This window comes from Microcaecilia unicolor, chromosome 1, assembly GCF_901765095.1.
Source record: "Microcaecilia unicolor chromosome 1, aMicUni1.1, whole genome shotgun sequence".
NCBI classification, from domain to species: Eukaryota; Metazoa; Chordata; class Amphibia; order Gymnophiona; family Siphonopidae; genus Microcaecilia; species Microcaecilia unicolor.
The window spans coordinates 461,079,634-461,103,139 of NC_044031.1; positions in this window are offsets into that span (position 1 = coordinate 461,079,634).

A 23,506-nucleotide genomic window follows, 5' to 3' on the forward strand; every position below is an offset into this window, starting at 1 on the left:
GCTGAAGCTCAGACATGTCACCTTCAACTTTCTTTAGCTTCTCCTTCAGTCTGGTAAGTAGTAACCACTACATTTGTCAAAGTGGTAATAGATCGATGCAAGACAGTAGGAGCATCCCATAATGAACTAATAGGGATCTGACCCAGGTTAACCAAAGGGAGGAGTAGATAATACAGACCACATTCAGCCTACAGAGGATTCCTAGAAAGCAGTAAATTGACCATTGCATTCCTCTCTCCAACAACAGGCACACTCATACTTACAGTTTTTTCTAGAACATCATGGCAATCTAGGGTCATCTCTCCTGCAGTAGATTCCCCAGGCAACCTCAATATTGATAGGAAGTTCTCCTCAGAAGGCTCATCAGTTTGCAGCACACACTGCTGTAACTCCTCTGTCCTTAGAAATGCCGCCATCAGCAGGCTGCTTGCTCGTCAGAGCCTAGAATAGTTTCAGCTTCCAAGGGAGCTGCTGCTTCCATCAGCCCCACAGCAGACTCGAGCAAGTTATTCAATGGATGTGTAAGCTCCTCTGGAATGACTTCCTGCTGAAAAGGGCAAGCGAGTCATAACTCGGAAGAATGTTGCACATCTCCCCCTTAAGCCTCCTCATTTGTCTCAGCCAGGAAGAGAGGGATGAAGCACTTCTTACCATGCCTTCTTTCAAGGCACCATCTTGATTCTCACAAAAAGTTAATTTTCTCAATAAAACTGCAAATTTGGAGAACTACTGCCTTTTCCAAAATTTTGGACAAAAACAGCATGGAGAGTTCACTGTTGATGTATCAAGGGTTTTCTTTTTAAAACTGAGCTGGTTTCTGCTAGCATTACATTGGTCAGTGCTTTGTCCTAGCCAGGTGGAAAGTATTATATACTAGCCAGATGGAATTTCTATTTGTATAGATTTGACTCACCACAAACTAACCCAGGTTGGAGACACCGTTTTTATCAAGTTGATGAGGCAGGAGATTTCACACCAGCTGGACCCTTGTCGCAGGCACTTGCCGAAACACGGCCCATGTTGAGTCCTTCAATAAACTTTTGATCCTACCCAATCTTGGAGGCTCATAGTGCTGTTTGCATGTATCTGTACAGGTTCAACAGACCCCACAATATTCAGCCGGAAGCGGTCAGCATTTTTTTAAACGCTGATTGACGCCTGTTAAATTATCCCCTAATATTCAGTGCTGGGCCATATCCAGGCACCAGCACTGAATATCGGGGGGGATAATTTGGGGTGGGAAGGCTGCCAGAGGTTATGTGGGACTGGCCAATATTCAGCTGGGGCCACATAAGAGTTATGCAGCCCCAGCTGAATAATGGGCCACTACGGCCCGCATAACGTTTTTTTTGTTTGTTTTTTTAAATAAAAGCTCCAGAGCTGTCCTAAATGCAACCACTTAGCTATGCAGATGCTGGCACTGAATATTGCTGGCACCCACATAACTACTACTACTTATTATTATTTCTAAAGTGCTACTAGATGTACGCAGCGCTGTACACTTGAACATGAAGAGACAGTCCCTGCTCGACAGAGCTTACAATCTAATTAAGACAGACAAACAGGACAAGCAAGTGATAAGGGAATATTAAAGTGAGGATGATAAAATAAGGGTTCTGAACAAGTGAATAAGGGTTAGGAGTTCAACTGTAAGCTAAAAGCCCACCTTTTTGATGCAGCTTTTAAGACTGCCAGAGATGGAGCTTGACGTATCGGCTCAGGAAGTCTATTCCAGGCATTTGGTGCAGCAAGATTTGCCGCCCCTGACCTGTCCACTTTTGTTTGGGTGGTCTCAGGGGATGTTCAGCAGCACTATCCAGTTAAATGCAGCTGAATATTGTCGTTTAGGCACTGGGAAGCTTTTTAAGTGGGCAGGAGAGGCTCCTACCCACTTAAAACTCTTTGAATATTGGCTCCAGAGTATTTGGGGGTTTTTTTCCCTTCTGGATTTTATCCAGCTTGACTCTGTGCCATCCTTATAATATAATGCTACCCCTCCACCAATTTGACCCACCTTATCATTTCAATATGACCTGGCACCACAATCGGGCTCATTTTCGAAAGAGAAGGATGTCCATCTTTCGACATAAAAAGGAAGATGGATGTCCTTCTCCCAGGGATGTTCAAATTGGTATAATCGAAACCCAATTTTGGACGTCTAGCAGAAGTCCGTCGGAAGGACGTCCAAAGTTCAAGGTGATGTGTCTGAGGTGTAGCGAAGGCGGCACTTGGGTGTGCCTAACACTTGGACGTTTTTGATCCATAAGCGAAAAAAAAACAAGGACGTCCCTGACGAACAGTTGGACGTTTTCACCCGGACCTGTTTTCGTTACGAATAAGGCACAAAAAGGTGCCCGAAATGACCAGATGACCACCGGAGGGAATCGGGTATGACCTCCCATTAGTCCCCCAGTGGTTGCTAACCCCCTCCCACCCTCAAAAAACATATGTCGTGCCAGCCTCAGATGTCATACTCAGGTCCATGACAGCAGAATGCAGGTCCCAGGAGCAGTTTTAGTGGGTACTGCAATGCACTTCAGACAGGTGGACCCAGGCCCACACCCCCCTACCTGTTACATTTGTGTAGGAAACAGCGAGCTCTCCAAACCCCACCACAAATCCACTGTACCCACATCTAGGTGCCCCCCTTCACCCGTAAGGGCTATGGTAGTGGTGTACAGTTGTGGGTAGTGGGTTTTGTGGGCTCAGCACACAAGGTAAGAGAGCTATGTTCCTGGGAGCATTTTATGAAGTCCACTGCAGTGCCCCCTAGGGTGCCCGGTTGGTGTCCTGGCATGTCAGGGGGACCAGGGCACTACAAATGCTGGCTCCTCCCACGACCAAATGGCTTGGATTTGAACGATTTTGACATGGACGTCTTTGGTTTTGAAAATCGCCGAAAGTCAGAAACATCCATGTCTAAGGACGACCAAATCTAGGGACATCCAAATTTAAGGATTTGGACATCCCTGACAGCATTTTAGAAACGAAAGATAGACATCCATCTTGTTTCGAAAATTCGGGTTTCCTCGCCCCTGTATTTCGCCGTTTTGCAAGGACGTCCAAATCGGAACTTGAATGTTCCTTTCGAAAATGCCCCTCCACGTCTCATTATTTATCTGCTTTCCACCAAGTTTCTGGGAAGCCAGTTATTCTTAAGTAACAGGCTGCCAAAATATGCTTGCCTTTGCAGTTACAGGAAGAACATTCTGGGCCCCCTACTCCAGAAAGATGCCAATCAAATCTGAATTGGGATAAGGTAGGTCTGATCTTTTGGAGGGAACTATAAATCCCAGAGTCAAGGGAGGAGCTGTCTCTTCTCCCTGCAGAAAGTCCAGAAAGAAGCATCTAGAACTACTTTGGGGCCCAACTGAGCCTTGGTTCCCTGTTGGAGCAATGAGAAAGCACAGCAGTTACCAGTCTGATCCACAGCTATCCCCTGAGGCACAGAGTGCTACAAAGAATAAGAGGGAACATTGGGAAGATCTAAACATTATACTCACAAAAGAGAAAGAGAAACAGAGGGAAGCTGCGTTCAGAGTATAGTCAAAGGATTTGGATGCTGGGGGGAACTGCAGCTGGCAAAAAGAGTAAACAAGCAATTCATATGTACCTGTTCCACTCCATTCAGTATTTTATAGACCTCTATCATATTTCCCCTCAGCCATCTCTTCTCCAAGCTGAAGAGCCCTAGCCTCTTTACCTTTTTTCATAGGGAAGTCCTCCCATCTCTTTAATCATGTTTGTTACCCTTCTCTGAACCTTTTCTAATTCCTCTAAGTCTTTTTTGAGATGCAGTGACCAAAATTGCACATAATATTCGAGGTGTGGTGACACCATGGAGAAATACAAAGGCATTAAAAATGTTCTCAGTTTTGTTCTCCATTCCTTTCCTAATAATTCCTAACATTATTTTGCTGTCTTAGACACCGTTGCACACAGAGCAGAGGGTTTCAGCGTATTATCTACGATGCCACCTAAATCCTTTTCCTGGGCAGTGACTCCTAACGTGGAACCTTGCATCATATAGCTATAGCTTGGGGTCCTCTTTCATACATGCATCACTTTGCACTTGCTCACATTAAAACATCTGAAGAATAGAAAAGGTTCAAAGAAGAGCAACCAAAATGCTAAAGGGGATGGAATTCCTCCCGTCTGAGGAAAGGCTAAAGAGGTTAGGGCTCCTCATCTTGGAGAAGAGATGGCTGAGGGGGGGGGGGGGGGGGGGGATATGATTGAGGTCAATAAAATCCTGAGTGGTGAATCTATTTTTCACTGTTTCAAAAACTGCAATGACTAGGGGACACTCAAAGCAATTACATGGAAATACTTTTAGAACAAATAGGAGGAAATATTTTTTTCATGCAAAGAATAGTTAAGCTCTGGAACTCGCTGCCGGAGGATATGGTAATGGCGGTTAACAAATCTGGGTTTAAAAAATGTTTGGACAAGATCCTGGATTGGCCACTGCTGGAAGCAGGATACTAGGCTAGATGGATCATTGGTCTGACCCAGTACGGCTGTTCTTATTTGGATGCCCAGTCTCCCAGTCTCCTGCTGTGATTTAACAACTTTGAATAACTATAGGGCTCATTTTTGAAAAAGAAAAACGTCTAAAAGGTGGTATAAAGCAGAATTTGGATGTTATTCCTCACAAAAACGTCCAATATTTTTGAAAACTATTTTTCAGACATCTTTCTATGCTGTTCTTCTGCAGTGCTTCCAAATCTCAAAGGGGCATGTCAGTCAGGGCATGTTAAGGGTGGGATGTGTGTGTTCCTAAGACGTAGACATTTTTCAGCCATAATGAAACAAATTAAAACTGTCCAGGACTAAAACTAAGATATTTGGTCTAGAATAAGGCACAAAATGTTTCTCTAAATGACCAGATGACCACTAGAGGGAATCAGGGACATGACCACCCAATATCCCCCCAGTGGTCACTGATCCCCTCCCACCCCCCCCCCCCCAAAAATGTGAATACAAATATGACTTACCAGCCTCTATGACAGCATCAGATGCTAAAGTCAGGTCTATTAGAGCAGCAGGTCCCTGGAGTAGTGTAGTGCTTGATGCAGTGCACTAACGAGGGGGGGGGGGACACTTGTGATGGAAACTGTGACCTTTCCCAAAGTCACAAAAACCCTACTGTACCCACATGTAGGTGCCTTCATCACCCATACTGAAGTTCTTTTGGATGGGTTTTGGCGGGCTCAGGGGACAAGATAAGGGAGCAAAGGTGAGATGTGTACCTGGCAGCATTTTTATGAAGTGCACAGAAGTGCCCTCTAGGGTGTCCCATTGCTCTCCTGGGATGTCTGGGGGACCAGTCTCTACAAATGCTGGTTCCTCCTGCATCTCAATAGAATGAATCTCTACGTTTTGCACTTATTTGTGTTTTTTTTTTTTTTCAAAAATAGACCTAAAAACAAAACATCCAAAGCATTAAACCTTGTTCAAAGCAGTGTTTTCGGGGAAAAAAGACAGACATTTTTCTTTATTGAAAATTACCTTCTTTCCTATTCGGATTTTGGATGTTTTGTGCAAAAAGCCCAGAGTCGGACTTAGATATCATATCAAAAATGCCCCTCTTTGTGTCATCAGAAATTTTAATCATTTCACTCATTATTCCAGTTCTAGGTTCTATGGTTCCTGTTCTAGGTTCTATGTCCCAGTTAGCCATCCTTCTTGTCAAAGATGTTTTTTGCACTTATATTTACGCTGAGGATGTCATTGTACTTATTGCATTTACCAATTCCGCCTCTGAAATAACGCACAGAATTGATCATGGCTTTAGAATACTAAATGTGTGGACTTCTGTATTCAAGCTAAACTTAAATGATGAACAAAACTAAGTTTATAGTTTTGAGCAACTCTTTTAAGCCCTTTGAAGCTTCTACTCTGGTTGTGAATAACATTACATTTCAGCTGGAGAAACAATTAAATTATTGGGAGTGGTACATAAGTGCATAATTATTGCCATACTGGGACAGACCAAAGGTCCATCAAGCCCAGCATCCTGTTTCCATTTAATTTCTCCACATTGACTTTGTCTTCCCTGAGTGCCCCTTTTACCCCTTTGTCATCTAGCGTTCCAACTGATTGTTTTGCTGGCTTCTTGCTTTTAATATAACTAAAAATAATTTTACTATGTGTTTTTGCCTCCAACGCTATCTTTTTTTCAATGTCCCTCTTTGCCTTCCTTATCAGTGCTTTGCATTTGACTTACTGTTCCTTATGCTGTTTCTTATTATTTTCAGTCAGATCCTTCTTCCATTTTCTGAAGGATTTTCTTTTAGCTCTAATAGCTTCCTTCACCTCACTTTTTAACCACACTGGCTGTTGTTTGGTCTTCCTTCCTCCTTTTTTAATCCATGGAATATATTTGGCCTTTGATGAATAATACTTATCTTTTGAACTCCATATTAATCAAATGATAAATAAAGGTTTCTACACAATGAAAAGGCTGAGGAGAATAACATCCAATCTAGGTTTTAGTGCTTTTAGACTTTTGGCTCAATCATTGCTCTTACCTCAAATAGATTACTGTAATTCTGTGTTGGTAGCAATATAGGAGGGGTTCTTCAAGAGGCTTCAAACTTTTCAGAATATGGCAGCTAGGCTTGTTTGCCAGGTTTCAAACTATGAGTCAGTATCACTGTTATTGCAAAAACTCCATTGGTTGCCTGTCAGGGATCAGGTTATATTTAAGTTATATACACTCACTTTCTCAATTTTAAACGGGCTAGCTCCTGAGAACTAGGTAGTTCTTTATTTGAGAAATGGTGCTCCTTTTAATAGACTGACATTGCTATTGCAATACCCTGTCCTAAGGGAGAAATGTATAGATCTGTTTTTAATAGTTTCTTTCATTCTAGTCTGTCAAGCACTGAAATGCTTTACCTTTAAATATTAGAGTGCTGACTCAGTCTAAAAGGTTAAAGAAAGCTCTTGAAATGTATCTTTTTTATCAATTTAATGAGAAATGAAGTACATGTTATTGAGGATGTATATCTTAGCTTTGTAGCTCTCTGGGAATGCCCAGTAACATAGGGGGTCTTTTACAAAGGCGTGGTAGCAATTGTAGTGTATGCTAATGATTAGCACACGCTATATGCTAGAGATTAAAAGATAGAAAACAGAGAGTAGGGTTAAATGGTCATTATTCTCAATGGAGAAGGGTAGTTCGTGGGGTTCCCCAGGGGTCTGTGCTGGGACCGCTGCTCTTTAACATATTTATAAATGACCTAGAGATGGGAGTAAGTAGTGAGGTAATTACATTTGCTGATGACACAAAGTTATTCAAAGTTGTTAAATCGTGGGAGGATTGTGAAAAATTACAAGAGGACCTTACAAGACTGGGAGACTAGCCTGCTTATAATCGAACGAGAAAAACGCCCAAGTTCCGACCTAAATCGGGAGATGGACGTTTATCTCACAAAAACGAATAAAGCGGTATAATCGAAAGCCGATTTTTGGACGTTTTCAACTGCACTCCGTCGCGGATGCGGACAAAGTTGATGGGGGCATGTCAGAGGTGTGGCGAAGGCGGAACTGGGGTGTGGTTATCTGCCGAACAAAGATGGGCGCATTTCACCGATAATGGGAAAAAAGTATGCGTTTTTAGCTAGAATTTAGGACACTTTTCCTGGACCCTGTTTTTTCACGAATAAGGCCCCAAAAAGTGCCCTAAATGACCAGATGACCACTGGAGGGAATCGGGGATGACCTCCCCTGACTCCCCCAGTGGTCACTAACCCCCTCCCACCACAAAAGAATGATGTTTCACAACTTTTTATTTTCACCCTCAAATGTCATACCCAGCTCCCTGGCAGCAGTATGCAGGTCACTGGAGGAGTTGTTAGGGGGTGCAGTGGACTTCAGGCAGGTGGACCCAGGCCCATCCCCCCTACCTGTTACAATTGTGCTGCTTAATGCTTATTAGTCGTCCAACCCCCCCAAACCCACTGTACCCACATGTAGGTGCCCCCCTTCACCCCTTAGGGCTATAGTAATGGTGTAGACTTGTGGGCAGTGGGTTTTGAGGGGGATTTGGGGGGCTCAACACACAAGGGAAGGGTGCTATGCACCTGGGAGCTCTTTTACCTGTTTTTTTGGTTTTGTAAAAGTGCCCCCTAGGGTGCCCGGTTGATGTCCTGGCATGTGAGGGGGACCAGTGCACTACGAATCCTGGCCCCTCCCACGAATAAATGTCTTGGATTTATTCGTTTTTGAGCTGGGCGATTTCATTTTCCATTATCGCTGAAAAACAAAAACGCCCAGCTCACACATTGTTGAATAAAACATGGGCGTCTATTTTTTCCCAAAATACGGTTCGGTCCACCCCTTCACGGACCCGTTCTCGGAGATAAACACCCATGGAGATAGGCGTTTTCGTTCAATTATGCCCCTCCACGCGTCTAAATGGCAGATGACGTTTAATGTGAGCAAGTGTAAAGTGATGCATGTGGGAAAGGGGAACCCGAATTATAGCTACATCATGCAAGGTTCCACGTTAGGAGTCATGGACCAAGAAAGGGATCTAGATGTTGTCGTTGATGATACGTTGAAACCTTCTGCTCAGTGTGCTGCTGTGGCTAAGAAAGCAAATAGAATGTTGGGTATTATTAGGAAAGGAATGGAAAACAAATATGAGGATGTTATAATACCTTTGTATCGCTCCATGGTGCGACCGCACCTCGAATATTGTGTTCAATTCTGGTCACCGCATCTCAAAGAAGAAATAGTGGAATGAGAAAAGATGCAGAGAAGGGCGACAAAAATGATAAAGGGGATGGGACGACTTCCCTATGAGGAAAGGCTAAAGCGGCTAGAGCTCTTCAGCTTGGAGGAAAGGCGGCTGAGGGGAGATATGATAGGGGTCTATAAAATAATGAGTGAAGTTGAACAGGTAGATGTGAAGCGTCTGTTTACGCTTTCCAAAAATACTAGGACTAGGGGGCATGCGATGAAGCTACAATGTAGTAAATTTAAAACGAATCGGAGAAAATGTTTCTTCACTCAACGTGTAATTAAACTCTGGAATTCATTGCCAGAGAATGTAGTAAAAGCGGATAGTTTAGTGAGGTTTAAAAAAGGTTTGGACAACTTCCTAAAGGAAAAGTCCATAGACCATTATTAAATGGACTAGGAGAAAATCCACTATTTCTGGGATAAGCAGTACAGAATGTTTGTACTTTTTTGGAATCTTGCCAGGTATTTGTGACCTGGATTGGCCATAGTTGGAAACAGGATGCTGGGCTTGATGGACCTTTGGTCTTTCCCAGTATGGCAATACTTATGTACTTATATGCCCATAGGAATATATGGGCGTCTCTAGCGTTTAGCACACACTTATTTTTAGCATGTACTAAAACTCTAGCGCGCCTTTGTAAAAGGACCTCAAAATCTTTTGTAGACTGCAAGGCGCTCCAGTGGGATTTCGCAGGGTATGTGTCTCATGTAAATGTAAATGATAAATATGTTTAAAAGCAGCAGTCTCAGCAAAGACCCCTGGGGAATCTCACTATTTACCCTTCTCCATTTAGAATATTGATCATTTAACCCTACTCTCTGTTTTCTCTATTTTAACCAGTTCTTAATCCACAATTGGATGCTGCCTCCCCCCCTCCCCAAGTCTTTTTAATCTCCTCAGGAGTAATTCATGAGATACTTTTTCAAATGCTTTCTGAAAATCCAGATACACAATATCAACTGCCTCACCTTTATTGACAGGTTTATTCACCGTATCAAAGAAATGTAGCAAAAATTCTTTTGAGGGCAATTTTAAAAGCCAAATGCACAGGTTAAAACAGTTTTCTCTGTGCATATACAAGCTTTTATTAAATTGCTCTCCTTAGACGTGTGCTATAAAAATCCAACATTCTTATTGCTGAGAGCGATGTGCAACCACTTCTAATCTGTGAGGGGTGTATCCATTAACTACCATGTATATTTGCTAAAAAAAAATGTAAAAATTGCTCTCCCAATATGTGAGTAAAGTTTACCTACACTGAGCAAAAGTGTTCCTGGGGGTGGGATTGGGGAGAGGTTACCATATACCTAATTTCTTTTTATAAATTATCTCAAGAGATTTGCGCCTGCCAAACAATAAGTTTAAATATATGCACATGCATTTCCTGGGGTAATTTTCAAAGTGGAAGTATGCATTTACTGTTGCATGGAAAATATGCTTTGTACCTACAAAGAGAAAAGTATGCTCACCCTATTAATGCATCTGCAAGGTTATAAAATTATCCTATTTGGTGATAATTTTATAACAGAGCTCCTAGATGAATAGGGCAGAGAGCCACCTATTTTTCAATCATTTTAATGTGCATCTACCTACAAATGAACTTGCATGCAATCAATTTGCATGCACTAAAGGGTTCTGATATGGGTTAAAACTAGAGTTGAAGACACCAAAGAAGTAGAAGTTGACACGCAACTCGCAGGCTGGGAGTTGTAGATAAAATTGCTTTATTGTAGCACCAATGATAATGACCCAACACATGTCCGTGTTTCTGCAGACAAACCGCCTGCTTCAGGGGTCACAAAACACTCTGCAAATGCTGTAGTGTATTATACTTGTTGCACTATGCTGAATGCTGAAGGAATGATCTGTCTAATGGTAAACAGAACAGTTTAGTGCTAAAACAAACAACAAATGCTACAGACAGCTGTTCTATTATTAGATCGCTCTGATAGACATTCAGCATAGTGCACCAAGTACAATAACCTACAGCGCTCACAGAGTGTCTGTTCGTGACCCCTGAAGCAGGCATTTCGTCCACCGAAACACAGACCCGTGTCGGGCCATTATCATTGGTGCTACAATAAAGTGATTTTATCTGCAACTCCCAGCCTGTGAGTCGTGTGTCATCCTCTACGTCTTTGGTGTCTTATTTGGATTGTCATAGAGGAACTTCCTGTCCTTTGTTCCTTAAATCTAGGATTGCCGACTAGCTCCAGATTCACCTGACAGGGCTGATCCAGTCCTGGGTTTATCCCAATGCATGCAGGGACTTGTAGACTGGCTTTTCTTAGGGATGCCAATGGGAAAATCAGAACCACAAGTCCCTGCATGCAATGGGGTAAGGCCAGGACTGGATCAACCTTGTCGGCAGTGGCGTACCAAGAGGGGGAGCGGTGGGGGGACGGTCCGCCCCGGGTGCACGCCGCTGGGGGGGGGGGGTGCCGCACGCCTGTCTGCTCCGCTCGTTCCGTGCTCCCTCTGCCCCGGAACAGGTTACTTCCTGTTCCAGGGCAGAGGGAGCATGGAACGAGCGAAGCAGAAAGGCGCGCGGCACCCCCCCAGCAGGTAAAAATGCACCTGGGGGAGTGTCCTTTTGCCGGGGGAGGTGGCCTTTTGCCGGGGGTGGGGGGGTTGCGCTGCACCCGGGGGGGTGTCCTTTCACCGGGGGTGAGGGGGCGCATCGACGATCCGCCCCGGGTGTCAGCCGCCCTAGGAACGCCACTGCTTGTCGAGTGAATCTGGATCTAGTTGGCAACCCTAGTTAAAACATGGGTGAACTGCTACTGTATACAGTTTTTAATCCTTTGCAAAGTACACTGATGGAAATAAAGAGTGGCGTGTGCCTCCCATTAGTTTCAATTTGTATGTCTGATTGGTTACGTGCATGGTTATCAGTTACTTGGTCAATACTCAGCTCGTGGAGATGACAGGTTGAATTAGACTCATACATTCAGTGCCAGGCCTTATCTGGGTGCCAGTGTTAAATGAGTATTTGGGAGCACCCAGCAAAATTCATTACTAGTACTTGGATAACTTACCAGGCATTGTTAGGACTGCATTTTAAGCACTCCTACTGGCCCAGTTAGTTATCCAAGTACCAGCACTGAATGTTGGCACTACTAGGATAACTGCTTGGTCTGGCCCAATTCCACCCACGGCACTAACCAAATAGTATCATGGCAGTCTGCTCAGATATTCAGTGGCATATTCTATGTGAGAGCTGCTGAAAATCCAGATAAGACTCGGTCAATAGGATTTATCCTGGTAGGAGAGGGCCTGCCCAGTTAAGTCCTGGGTCATACCTCAGCATGTTTCTTTCTTTTCCATTTGAATAAATGTAAGGTTTCAAAAAAAATGTTTGTGTAGAAATGGGGCAGTAATATTAATATCCTCACATCATATTGTAAAGACTAACAGATGTTTCCAATTTAAAATCCATGGTATTTTTGTACAATGCCACCTTGCAGCACTTAGTATCATGATTGAAAGGACATTTAGTTAATTAAAAGGTTACACTACAAGGGTAGACATAATTGAAGTCTCACTAGAGTAATTTTGTGCTTAAATAGCAGATACGAATACACTACATTATTGCATGGCTGATTGCATTCCATTTCAGATGTCTATCTGGAACGCCGAATTCCACTAACATCACATTTATGTATATAAATAGAAAAGTGCACCCCTACCCCTCAAAATTGTAAAATAGAAAATCAAATGCCTGTATAAAACAGTAAAGTTGAAGAAATACTACCTTTTCCACAGTTTTGAACACCTATTCTTTATATAGCTTTAAGAGGGTAATGTTTTAAAAGTCACACCTAGGTAGCAAGTACGTGCCTGCTTAATTAGCGTATCACTAAAGAGCAATAAGCAACAACTGCCCGACGTGGCCATGTTTCGCCAAATGGCTGCAACAGGGGCTTCAGACACACTGTTAGACTAAACAAACATCAAACATTTTCACTTTGCAAATTAAATCCAAAATATAATTTAAACTCACATTGAGTACACATGCATAGCAAAAATATATCACATGCAAACATTATGACATAATTGTGGACGAACAGTTAAAATTAATGAGTCCATTTAAAATACATTAAAAAGTGGTAAAATATTAAAAACCATAGGGGTCCTTTTACAAAGCTGCAGCAAAAGGGGGCCTGTGCTGGCATCAGCACGTGTTTTTGATGCGCACCGAGGCCACCTTTTACCGCAGTGGGTAAAAGTTAGGTTTTTTTCTAAAGAAATGGACATGCCCATTTTGGGTGGGAGCACTTGCCACCACCCATTGAGGTGGTGGTAAGGGCTCCCACGCTTCCCCAGCGGTAACCGGGCAGCGAGTGGCACTGCGCGATTACCACCGGGAACACACTGGTGCTACAAAAATTAAAATATTTTTGTAGCACTGGAAATGGTACACAAATATTAATAGCTTATTTATAGATTTAATCCCTCTGTGGTAATTCTGTAAGGAGCTACCCAGATTTAGGTGGCAGAAAAGTACATAAATAATCATATTGCACTCATTTATGTGTGTAAGTGGCCTTATAGCATATAGACCGGCAGAAAAGTATGTGCCATGATCTGATGGCACATAGTTTGCCGGTGGGCATGCACATGGACAGAGTTTGGGCAGAGCACAAAAGTATGCATATAGGGCTGTCCATAAACCGTTATTAAGATGGACATTGGGGAAAATCCACTTCTTATTTCTAGGATAAGCAGCATAACATCTGTTTTATTCTTTTGAGATCTTACCAGGTACTTGTGACCTGGATTAGCCGCTGTTGGAAACAGGATACTGGGTTTGATGGACCTTCAGTCTGTCCCAGTATGGCAAAGGTTATGTAAATTTGCACTTATGTTGGTGGACGTGGTTGTGCCTCAGATGTAAGTGCATTTTCAGCCAACTAGTATTCTATAAAGAAAAATAAGCACAAGAAGGGCAATTCTATAATTAGGCACCCTGTTGCATGCATATATGCTTCAAAAAGGAGCACCCTAGCACTGTTCTATAAGGGGGCAAATAAGTTGTATATTGCACAAATGCAAGGAAGCATATTCATGGCAGAGCTGGGTGGAATGTGGGTGTGTCTATACTATAAGTTACATGTGCTCTTGCCACATTTAGACTGTAAGGCTGGTGGAAGTGCAGGTGCCTCAAAGTCAGGCATTGATGCCAGGTTACACCAGCATTGTATAAGAGAAGCTGGGGAGCCCGGGTGCTATTAGAGAATAGCTGCTCCCCGAATAGCATCAGGGAACCCACAAGGAGGCGCCCACTTACAGAATTGCCACCCTAGTTTTCTAGCTAGGATAAAATGAAAATAGATGCCATAACCAGACTTGTTATAGAATTACAACAGCACCACTGAATTTAGAAATTATTTGAAACATCTAAATTAGACATTCCAAATTATTCCACAGGCATCCTGCTTAATTCCGGGTTCAGTATGTTTCTTACTGTGCAACACAGGGAAATGTTATAATCGTACCAAATTATTGAAATGTTTTTCCCATCTGAAACCTGTGGTTTATGAGGCTGAACTCATCACAGAAATGGCACAGAAAGGTCTTGCTTACATTTGTATGACTGGCTGTGTCTCCACTGGCAAGACGTATTCTAATGGCCACAATTTGTTAAACAGTGACACATTCTTCCATAATTTCCATACACAAACAGTTATTGCTATTATTTTGACGGTTCATATTGTTTTCAGTGATGCATGAATTTTCTGTCAGACCCTATCTTTTCCTTCTCCCATTAGTCTATTTCTGAATGTCATTCTAAACTACCTTGATGATAGAGTGAGCTTCTCCTCTTTTTAGCCTTTTCTGGATTGTCTTGCCTCAGGTCTCAGTTATTTGACTAGAGCTAGACAAGTTATTTACATTGAAGTAGGTGGCATTGCAATTTCTTAGTATGGGTAAAAAGTGTAATTGTTTTATACAGTCTACAGTATAAATATTATACGATATAAACACCTGATTATAATTGTCTGCTAGTATGGAAACATGATACTCCCGCCCAGTGGTGTGCTGGTAAAATTTTAACAACAGGCTCTCTCCCCAGTCCACCTCTGCGCCCCCCCCCAAAAAAAAAATTGCAGAGCTGGCTATACCCAGAGAGAGAGCCTGGGGGGGGGGGGGGGGCAATGCATTACTCTGTCCAGGAAAAAAAAATGTAAGTACTCCCAGGTTCCAATCTAATTCATGTTTAATGTGGGATAAAATGCCATAAATAAGTAACTAAATAGATAGAAACTTTGAATATTGAGCACCTGATTCTGATAGCATGATGTCTGTTTTAGAAACCCTTTACCAGGAGAGAGAAAAATCTCTGCATCAATATAACAGGGTTAGGGTGTCCTTATATTAACCAACCCCTCCGTATGACACACTGATTACGATTTATAACAAATTACTACTCTGAAAACGTATTCCCTTATTATACTTCCTTTGTGTACATCCATATGCTGCACAAGCTGGCATGTTTGAAAACACAACTTTTTTTTTATAGTATCCTCCCCACGGTTGGTCTCCTCCCCACCTCACCCAGACCTCATTATACTTCCTCTGTGTACATCCTATTCACAAGCCAGCATGTTGGAAAATACTTTTTAATTTTTTTAACAGTATCCTCCCCACGGTCCGGTCCCCCCCCCACCTCACCCACCTGACCTATTTCAGACTTACTTCCCGCTCCCCTGAACCACAGGGTCCCAACACATACCTCAAGGCAGCCACCCTGGTGGTCTAGTGGATTCTTCATGGCAGGAAAGATCCCCAGTCATTCCTGCCCACTGCCAGCGCTGACTCTCCTGCTGCCGCATCGCTCTAAAATGGCTGCCGAGACTTACAAGGGCAGCCTCAAAGACTTCAGTGGAAGTCTCGCAAAGCCACCGCTGGATGTCTCAGCAGCCATTTTTAAAGAGCGATCCGGCAGTGGGAGGGTCAGTGCCAGCAGCGGGCAGGAAAGACTGGGGATCTTTCCTGCCACGAAGAATCCACTAGACCACCAGGGTGGCTGCCTTCCTCAGGTATGTGCTGGAGCCTGGCAGAGGCGTAGCTAGGTTCTGATGTCTGAGGGAGCAGACTTTTGTAAAATAGGCTCCAGAAGGGTAGACAGGCCATAGCATCCCACAGTTAAGATAAAGAAATAGGACATTCTCACTGAAATTTTGCCATCTGTATTGTATAGAACAGCGTAGAAAAATGAGAACAAAATACAGGGCCCCTTTTACTAAGCTGCATAAGGCTTTATGCGTGCCAAAATGAACTTACCGCTCGACTACCGCATGCCTCTTGCAGTAATTTCATTTTTGGCATGCGTCCGCTATGCGCGTCAGGATCATGTTTTTTATTTTCGGATGCACCTAGCGGACACACACCAAGTGGCACCAGACGCGTGTAGGTCCTTACCGCGCAGATTCCTTACCACTAGGTCTATGGCTGGCGGTAAGGTCAGACACCCAAAATGGACTTGCAGCAATTTTGATTTTGCTGCACGTCCATTTTCGGCAAAAATTTTAAAAAGGGTTTTTTGGTACGTTTACTGAAACATATTTCTGCATGCGTTCAAAATCCGCGCCTACACTATCGCAAGCCACTTTTTACCGCGGCTTAGTAAAAGGACCCCACAGAGATTATAACTGCTGTTTCTACCAGCTATAATAATTTTTAAGCTGTTTTAGTGATGTTCAATTTTTATTTCATGATATTTAAATCTAGATATGGGGAGCTTTCAAATAAATTAAAAAGCTGTCATAAGTAAAAAAAGAAAACAAAATCTTTTGTCCTCCACCTTTTAAGGCACTGCCTAATGCCTATCCAACTGGAACAGCTTTAGACTTTTTACAGATTGACCACGCATTTATTTTTAATAATCTTTTGCTATTGCTTTAGCATATTGTTTTGGGTGAACTAAAGTCCGTATAATGGACTAGATAGTGACACCCCATCTCCTGTTTTCTTCAACCTCCTTGTCCAACATCTCCCCTTGCTTCCCTGTCCCTCCCGCCCCTCCTCTCTGGGTCTCCCTTGTTTCCCTCCCCCTCCCTCTGTAATCTCACTCTTGCTTCCCTTGATGACCCCTCATCTTGACCATCTTGCTCTGTCTGCCCCCCCCCCCTGTGTATTTTATTTCCTGCATGTCCCCTTTTAAAAATTTATTTTATGGCCTGAAAAAAGAGAGAGAGAGAAAGAACACATACCACACCAGTCTGGAAGATGCAGAGGCACTGGGAAGCTGTGAAACTTGTGCTTAAATCAGAGGGAGAAGAGGTCATAGGAAAAAAAACAACAGTGCGAGTGTTGATCTGGAAAGACTGAACTGAAGTAAGAGAATGATCAAATAAATAGAGTCAAGCAGAAGTGTTCTACAGAGGGACTGTGGGGGGAGGGGGGTGTCGGGTATGGCTGATAGCTTCTGCAAGTACCACAGAGGCAGAACCCTTTCCAACTCCATCCCCAGCAGCCCATACACACAGTCAGCGAGCCACAGAGCACACACAGCACATGCTGTGGAACAATCCCTTACCTTACCCCACTACAGCCAAGCCAGCAGTCAAAGAAGAAAAGCTCGCACAGCCAAGGCCAAGCGCCACTGCCGAACAGCTGCAGCCTGCACCACACATCGGGCAGGCCGTGCGCTGAGGAGAACCCTGGGTCTGGGCCCCACACCCCCATAGTGCTGCCTGCACTGCTTGAAGCCAGGAGGAGAATGTCATCGAGAGCTCTCACCTCAGCCGCAGCGGCCTTGTGGTAAGTTATTACCACAACAGCTGTTGTGGCTGTGGTTGAGCTCTCTGGATGACGTTCTCCTTCTCCTGGATTCAAGTAGTGCAGGCAGCACTATGGGGACAGGTCAGGAGTGCACTTCTTGGTGCACTTTTGGCAGGCGACAACGACAATCTGCTTCATCCAGCGCATGCCTGTTCTGGCAGTGGCACTGCGTGCAAGCGGGAAGGTAGTGGCGCCTGTGCATAGGCGCTGTTTTTTTGCCAAATCTATTTAGGGGAACGACTGATCCCCCTGTGCCCCCCCCCCCCCCCCCTAGCTACGCCACTGGAGCCTGGGACCCTGTAGCTCGGGGGGGAGGAGAGCCGGCTTGCCCTGCTAGAACAACTGGCTTGCAAAAAGCTGAAAAATGTAACAACTGGCTCTTGCGAGCCGGCTCCAACACACCACTGCTCCCGCCCCTGCTGAACTTAGGTCCAAGAGTTCATTTCTCTGTTTTAGGGTCTCCTTGAAAACCCACCTATTTACCTTGGCATTCTCTGAAGTGCTCTGGGGCAGGTACCCAGTAGCATGCCCACGTTCTCCTGTCTTTCTTATTATTATTATTATTAGCATTTGTATAGCGCTACCAGACGCACGCAGCGCTGAACACCTGACACAGAGAGACAGTCCTTGCTCAATAGAGCTTACAATCTAAAAATACAGACAGACAAGACAAGGGCGAGGGAAGTACTGGGTGAAAAGGAACAAGGGGAGGTGCAATTGAGTAGTGGCTAGGAGCCAAAAGCAGTGGTGAAAAGGTGAGTTTTCAGCATAGATTTGAATGGAGCTAGACGTACAGGATCAGGAAGTCTATACCAGGCATAAGGTGCCGCAAGGGAAAAGGAATGAAGTCAGCAGTGGAGGAGAAGGGGGGCGACAAGAGAGATTTGTCCAGTGAGCGGAGTTCACGGGGAGGAATGTAGGAAGAGATGAGAGTGGAGAGGTAATGGGGGGGGGGGGGCTGCAGAATGGATGCAACATCGTAGTTCCTTTTCTGTTTCCATTGCTTTATTGATTATTTGAATTGTAAACCACTTAGATTTTTTTTTTTTGTTACATTTGTACCCTGCGCTTTTTCCCACTCATGGCAGGCTCAATGCAGGGTTAAGTGACTTGCCCAGAGTCACAAGGAGCTGCCTGTTGCGGGAATTGAACTCAGTTCCTCAGGACCAAAGTCCACCACCCTAACCACTAGGCCACTCCTCCACTCCATTCTTGTTTGAAAGGCAGTATATCAAGCAGAAATAAACATGCCCCAGTGCTGCTTGAGTTCTACCATAGGTTCCTCTCAGATAGAAAGCCACATTTTGCATAAGGGAGAAAATTGGCAATTAGACACATAAATGCTTTAAGCACAATTCTATAGAGGAACGTGTAAGTGCTAGGTGGCATGCCACTGGGCAGAGCATGTGCAAAGGTGACAATTGATATGTGTACGTTAGAGAATCCTGTACTTTATGTGCAGCCTTGCCACATTAATGCACCAACAGTTACACCATATCTATGGCAGGCACAACTGACGGTGCATTACATTTTTGGACCCAATATAGCATTGGCACTCAGCATCCACCAATAGGGAGCCAGCACTTGAAGTGCAAATTCATAGAATTACCCCCAAAGGGGGAGATTATATATTTGGCGCCTAAAAAATTGGCACTGAAATCAGTGCCGACTAAGAGTATTCTATAATTGGTGCATAGATTATTTCAGCATCCATTTATACCAACGAAAATGTGGCGTAAATCCCACCACATAGATTTAGGTGAACTGGGCCATATTCTATAACTAGGCACGTACATTTCAGAACACCCACGAAATGCCCATTTCCCCACCCATAACCATGCCCCTTTTTGCCTACGCATGTTAGATGTTCTGCACACATTGTTACAGAATACACTTAGCGAGTTGTGCACCTAAATTCTAATCAGTGCCAATTAGTGCTCATTATTGCTTGTTAAGTGCTGTTATCAACGCTCATTAGCTTGTTAAGCTTGTTAAATTATGCGCATTGTTATAGAATCTGCGCCGATATTGGAATCAATCTCTAGGCACGCTATATTGAATCCGAGAGAAAGTGTTTAGGTCAAAATGGATCATCCAAGTTGGAAAGCTCACAATTTCCTATCTATTTTATACAAGGCCCATTGAATTTTGTAAATTACTTATAGAAACATGGGGAATATGCAGCTTTTCCCCTAAGCATGCATTGGAAGAAAGCATTTTAGAAATGGTACAGAGAAGGGCAATAAAAACGATAAAGAGGATGGGACGACTTCCATATGAGGAAAGGCTAAAGTGGCTAGGACTCTTCAGCTTGGAAAAAAGACGGCTGAGGGGAGATATGATAGAAGTCTATAAAATAATGAGTAGAGTGGAATGGGTAGATGTGATTCACTTGTTTACTCTTTCCAAAAATACTAGGACTAGGGGGCACGCAATGAAGCTACAAAGTAGTAAATTGAAAAAGAATTAGAGAAAATATTTCTTCACTCAACTTGTAATTAAACTCTGGAATTCATTGCCAGAGAATATAGTAAAAGCAGTTAGCTTAGCGGGGTTTAAAAAGGTTTGGATGGCTTCCTAAAGGAAAAGTCCATAGACCATTATTAAAATGGACTTGGGGAAAATAAGCAGCATAAAACGTATTGTACTGTTTTGGTATCTTGCCAGGTACTTCTGATCTGGATTGGCTACTGTTCAAAGCAGGATGCTGGGCTTGATGCACTAATAATAAAATTTCATTTTTTGCAGTGGGGGCATGTCTGGGGCGGAGTGTTTTGCGCTAATTGATTAATGCACTTCATTGCCACATGTTAACCGATTAGCATGCAATTAGTGTGTATGTGAGCCCTTACCACCTACAAAATGGGTGGCAGTAAGGACTCACACACTAATCTGTGTTAATGGTCATGTGCTAATTGCAAAATTAGCACATGGCCATTAATACAAAAAGTAGGAAAGTCCGTCATTTTACCCCAGCAGTGAAAATGGCCTTAACATGCTGAAAAGACTCGTGTATGGGGCTCACTAATGCCACTTTTTACTGCTGTTTCGTAAAAGGGCTCCAAAGAAGCCAAACTCCTAACAACAATTTTCTATATTTTAAAAATAATTTAAAATGTCGTAGGGCTATTCACAATTGCCCCCTCAATCACTCTTCTAGCATTTTTCAATCACTTATGCATGCCACAGAGTGCAAAAGCCAAAGGGGAAAGGTTTTAAAATGCATATATATTCCCATGCAAGATCGGGAAAACTGTACATGTTTAATTCTTTGGGCTGCCCAAACTATGCCCAGCATCTCTCTTCAAATCTGTGCATCCCATGGCAATTTACATATGTAACCCTGGTGCTACTCACACAGTTCAGGGTACAAGCTAAGCCCTTTCAGGTTGACACCAGGATCAGGATTTAGAAAAATGATTGTGTCTGATGAGCTGGGAGCATGCTGGGGCCGGTAAACCTGATCGGCATGCTAATTCCAGGTAAACCTGAGGGCAGGGGGGTTGCCACCACGTTTCAGCTTCCAAATAGTCCAACCACAAAATCCACTCACACACTAGGGTTTCTTTATAAAACGTTGTAACTTTACTAGCAGGAAAATAAAAGAGTCAAAAGGAACAGTTCTCATCAACAGTAACAGGAAAAAATCTGATGGACCGCTATTTATTGTCCACACCTAGCGGGTTCTATTCCGTCCCACCTGGCAGAACAACCCGGGACTGCTATCTGTTTTATTACACCAAATAGATCTCCCACTGGGCTTTTCCCCTACTATCAGACTAGACCGAGGACTGGACCTCTGTTATTTGTCCTCCTCCAAAGGTGTGGTTTCCTTCACCCACCTGTGACTCAAGCAGGTTGCTTCCCTGCTTCACTCTTGGGGTTCCAGAGTTTTTGTACTTTGGACGCTGCTCCTGAGCAGGGTCAATTCATTTTTAGCGGGCCCTGTTTCTTATACTAGACGGAATGCTCCCTTAGCTTCACGGGTCCTAGCAGGGGTTTGGGCTACTAAAGACCACACGCTCAGTGATGCAAATGCTTTTATCCCATCTAAACCCCACCCCTATGCATAACCAGCTGTCAATCATATTTCCCATAACCAGAACAGTACATGAGCTTTGCATCTCCTGCCCCACAGTAGGGGGAAATAATTATACTAATGTCTGCTGGGTCCACCCCACAGTAGACTGCCATTCACATTAACCCTCCCTGTCTGTCCTCTGCGACGGGCATCTCCTCTAGTAATCCCCTGTGGAACGCTTCCCCATATTCCTGTCTTACCAGTTTCCCCCGGGGGGTTACACATGTGTAAATAGTGGCATTGTAAAATTGGCATGTACATGGGATTGGATCACAAAGCTTCTAAAATGACCTCCATAAAGGATGGTTACATAACCGGATGTTTTTCAATATACAAATGCAGTTTTGTTTTCTTATGTTTGGTTGAAATGAAACAGTAAAATCATTTTTACCATGATTAAAACATAATAAGAGATACTTGTAAATTAGATCTCATGATGCTAAGGGCCCTGTTTGTGCTAAGGCTGCGCTAGCGTTTTTAGCGTGCACTAAACAGCGCATACTAAATGCTAAAGACACCCATATATTCCTATGTGTGTATCTAGCATTTAGCGTGCGCTAATTTTAGTGTGTGCTAAAAACGCTAGCACGCCTTAGTAAACAGGGCCCTAAATTTGGAGCAGTTTAAAAGTAGTCTTCTGTGAAGATTATAAAGATGTCATGAACATAATTAAGTGAAGATAGATCAAATCATGACATAGAATAATAAAGGAGTTAAATGGTTTTAGTGATTTGGTAAATCCTGTGCCCAATTATTTCTAAATTAAAATAATTTTATGCTCAGAGGGGAATATTAATATATAGCTTAATAATAGCCATTGAGGGAATCTAGTAAAAACATCCCTGCTGTTTGTGAATTACTAGAATGATGCATGAGAATTGCCTACTGAGAGGATAATAACAGTTGTAGAAATTAATATGCATTCAAATGATATGCTGTACTAATATGACTTGATTATGTAAAATGTTTTCTTATTGATAAATGTAACAACTGTATGTATATTGTATATGCAGATAAAGAGATAGATAGATAGATAGATAGATAGATAGATAGATAGATAGATAGATAGATAGATAGATATGTGGTATGTGTATGTGTGTGTGTGTATAGTGTACAGAGTTTGGTTTTTACCCCGATGAAGATATAAGCCGAAACATGGCCTTGGCAAGTTTTAGCAGTTTATGTATATATCAGTTAGCATTCTATGAATATATTTATGATTTTATAAATATTAGCTTAATAGTCAAAGGGTCCTGTTTACTAAGCCGTACTAAAGGCGCAGTAGCGTTTTTAGCGTGCACTAATGATTAGCGTGTGGTGGGAGAGCTTTCTATCTGGCTAAATCACACTGGGCAGCCCAAGACTTGATATTCAGCAGCACTCAACTGGATAATGCCACTGAGTATCAGCTCCGACCACCGAGGCACTCGCCAATTAGTGGAGTTGGGGAGAAGCCAGAGGTTATGCAAGCACCAGAGATATTTAGTGCCAATGCCTGAAAAGCTAACCTGGCATGTAGGATCTCACAAAAGGCAGTCCTAGTGCCTGTTAACTATGTGGCTATGACACTGAATATCTCTACTCCGGTCTTCCCTTGCAATCTCTCAAACACAACTTGTTCTATCAACCTGTGTCAAACTCTTGCACAACTCTCACTGCTTTAATGGCGTCACCCCTCTCCTTCAGGCTGAACACTAACTACCCATCACTGCCCGTATTAAATACAAAATCCACTCATTAGTATACAAATCCCAGCTACCCTCAGCTTCCATATACCTCAGTAACCTTCTCAATCCCTATTCTCCCCTCCAATGCTTATGGTCCACTGATAACAACCTCCTTGCTCTCCCCCCTCCTTCCCTTCACCTGCAACTCTGCTTTCA